This window comes from Bubalus kerabau, chromosome 15, assembly GCF_029407905.1.
Source record: "Bubalus kerabau isolate K-KA32 ecotype Philippines breed swamp buffalo chromosome 15, PCC_UOA_SB_1v2, whole genome shotgun sequence".
Classification (NCBI taxonomy): domain Eukaryota; kingdom Metazoa; phylum Chordata; class Mammalia; order Artiodactyla; family Bovidae; genus Bubalus; species Bubalus kerabau.
Genome location: NC_073638.1, coordinates 46,535,967 through 46,539,755, shown reverse-complemented (window position 1 = coordinate 46,539,755; position 3,789 = coordinate 46,535,967).

The following is a 3,789-nucleotide window of genomic DNA, read 5'->3' as shown; positions in this document are numbered from 1 at the left end:
CTCAGCTATTTGTAAGGCCTCCTCAGACAACAGTTTTACCTTTTTGCATTTCTTTTTCTTGGGGATGGTCTTGATCCCTGCCTCCTGTACAGTGTTACAAACCTCCATCCATACTTCTTCAGGCACTCTATCAGATCTAATCCCTTGCATCTATTTGTCACTTCCACTGTACTATCATAAGGGATTTGATTTAGGTCATACCTGAATTGCTTAGAGGTCTTCCCTACTTTCCTCAATTTAAGTCTAGTTATAATTACTACGGAGAAGGCAATGGCACCCCACTCCAGTACTCTTGCCTGGAAAATCCCATGGATGGAGGAGCCTGGTGGGCTGCAGTCCATGGGGTCGCTAAGAGTAGGACACGACTGAGTGACTTCACTTTCACTTTTCACTTTCATGCATTGGAGAAGGAAATAGCAATCCACTCCAGTGTTCTTGCCCGGAGAATCCCAGGGACCGGGGAGCCTGGTGGGCTGCCATCTATGGAGTCGCACAGAGTCAGACACGACTGAAGCGACTTAGCAGCAGCAGCAGCATAATTACTAAGATCTGTTCCCAACCATAGAACACTTCTGACACTAAAATGTGGGTTTTCCCTACCAAACAGTTCTCTAATTCTGTGCAGATACCAACTGGGTGTCCTACAATTTAATTCAATTCTGACACTAACTACCTGGAGTTGGTCCAGACCTCCCTTGTTAAGGGCTCAGCCCCACCAGACTGCCCTCCCACTTCAGATAGCAATTGCAAATTTTGGATACCTAGTTATCCACAAGTTGTCTGCCTTGTCTTAAAATTTGGGATTCCCATGACCCTCTCTTCTAGTTTGATAATTTGCTATGACAGCACGTGGAAATCAGGGACTTTTCTTATTTATAGCTAAATATATATGGGAGATATGTATTTATATATCCTTATAAAGGATGTTGCTACTGCTGCTGCTGCTGCTAAGTCGCTTTAGTCGTGTCCGACTCTGTGTGACCCCATGGAGTGCAGCCTACCAGGCTCCTCCGTCCATGGGATTTTCTAGGCAAAAGTGCTGTAGTGGGATGCCATTGCCTTCTCTGATGTAGGATATTAGAAAATATATACATGAAGAACCTGATTAAGAGGCAAATAATATGAGGTACGGAAGTATCCTGAATCCTTTCTGTGTGTGGAGGTGTTCACCATCCTAGAAGCTCTGCAAACCCTTCCCTTTTCAGTTTTATGGAGGTCCCATGACATAAGCATGATTAAATCATTGGCAACTCTGGATTAACTCAGTCTCTATCCCGTTTCCCTCCTGGAGGTGTGAGGGGATTTGGAGCTGAAAGTTCCAACCCTGTAATCACATGGTTTCTTTGGCAGGCAACCTCCATCCTGAAACTATCTAGGGGGCTCATACAGAGTCACCTCATTAACATAAACTCAAGTATTCTCTACAGGGATTTTTTTAGGAGTAACGAAAGAGGCTCCTCTCATCCTTGTAACTCATGAAGTCCCAAGAATTCTAGGAGCTCTGCTCCAGGAACCTGGACAAACCTGGAACTGGATGTATCTTTATTATTGTATCACAATATTGTACTAGTTAATAATGAGAAGTAATTGAAAACATCTCCTGGAAGCAGCCCCTTCCTTTTCCAGAAGAGACTCATCTGTGTTGCCAGTTTATTTCTCCTCTTCTCCCTCTTCTTCATTTTTCTTCATCTGTGTGTAAACTGTTCATTGAATCAGCAGGACTCAGTGGTGTATAATTGAAATATTTCTTTATTTATCTCTACTCTCTGCTTGCTACCATGTTATTTTGGTTCTCCCTGCCCCCATTCCTGGTAATATTCTTGGGAAATTGACTTTTCTAGTCACTTTTGGTATTAGAATATCTAAAGTCTTAGGCATTAAAAAGTTTAGTCCTATCTACTATCAAAACTTCCACCTCTCATTAAACCCTAAGCTGGCTCTTTGACCACCTTTCACCACCTCCATCAAGATCAGGCCTGATTTACAATTTCATAGGACAGTAGGGACTAAGTATGTCTTGGCCTGTTTTTTTTTTTTTTTTCTCATTTCTTTACTTCTTTTACTCCTCCTATTCTCATTATTTGGTTTGAGGGATGAGAGCTGAAGGGTAGCTGGTGCTATTTGTGATTTTTCTTTTAGTTGTTGAATATACAATAGCTGCTTCTTGTGGTTGTGCTTTTGTGGAGTCTTCAGAATGCGCCCATACACTTAATCACCTGATAGTGTAAGCTACCAGCACAACACATTGATGGATTTGTGGATAACAACCCATCCTAGCATCCCTGGGATGAATCCTACTTGATCACTGTATATGAGCCTTTTAATGTATTTTTGAATTTGGTTTGCTAATATTTTTTTTGAGAATTTTTGCTTCTATGTTCATTAGTGATATTGCCCTAATGTCTTCAACTATTTGCTGGCCTGTTTTGCTGACATCCCAGGGTAACCTGTTTGACTTTCCCCTCATTCCTGCTTCTGGCAGTATATTTCCAGTTGTCTCTGCTAAAGTGGGCGGTGGGAGGGGTGGGGCATGGCAGGGGTGAGGGGTGGGCGGGGTGAGAAAACTGTTGGGCAGAGGATCCCATCTGTATCCCATGGATCTTGGAGAAATTCAGCATCTTGTTCAGGAATAGAGAACACTAGTGACCATGAGCAGGTAGCCCCAGCCTCCATGTTAGCTACCATTATTGCTATTTCCTGAAGGTTGCTCAAACTCAGTGATGCTGTCTAAACATCTCATCCTCTGCTGCCCTCTTCTTTTGCCTTCAATCTTGATATCTCCTCCAAATTAAAAGACATAGAAGTCTGTCTTAAATCCCTATGGATTTCGGGATGACAGAAATATTGAGTCTGTAACAGTCCATAATACACTTCATTTACTTAGAGACCTAAATGAAAATCTTCTTAGTGCAAATTTCCATCTTTTTTAAAGCATGTGCTGGTGCTCAGTCATGTCCAACTCTTTTCAGCCTCATGGACTGTGGCCCACCAGTCTCGTCTGTCTATGGAATTTCCAGGCAAGAATACTGGAGTGGGTTGCCATTTCCTTCTCCAGGGGATCTTCCCAACTTAGGGATTGAACTTCGCTGTCTCTTTTATCTCCTGCATCGGCAAGTGAGTTCTTCACCATTGGTGCCACCTGAGAAGCAACTCACATCGTATTTGTGTTATTATCTTGTCCTAGAATCCATCCGGAGAAGGCAATGGCACCCCACTCCAGTACTCTTGCCTGGAAAATCCCATGGATGGAGGAGCCTGGTAGGCTGCAGTCCATGGGGTCGCTAAGAGTTGGACACGACTGAGTGACTTCACTTTCACTTTTCACTTTCATGCATTGGAGAAGGAAATGGCAACCCACTCCAGTATTCTTGCCTGGAGAATCCCAGGGACAGGGGAGCCTGGTGGGCTGCCGTCTATGGGATCATACAGAGTCGGACACGACTGAAGTGACTTAGCAGCAGCATGAATGCAGGAAAGATTACATTAAAGAGAGCATTAGTTGAGGCTCCTCTCACATTTGGTTACATCCCTTTCCATTTCTACAGAGTGTAGGAGCTATGTGGTCAGACCTTTCTCATCTTCAAAGATTGTCACCTTCAAATTAAGACTCTATTATCCATTCTTGTGTTCTTCCCTCTGGTCCCTAAGGAAGAGGCATCCCTAACCTCTTTGCAATACTAACTCTGTTCTCTAAATCCTTCTGTACTCACTTCCCTTGGGCTTTTTCCTTTTTCTCTTTATCTTGGGTCTAAAATATCTTCAGTTTTTACTTTCGTGGTTTCTTTACTT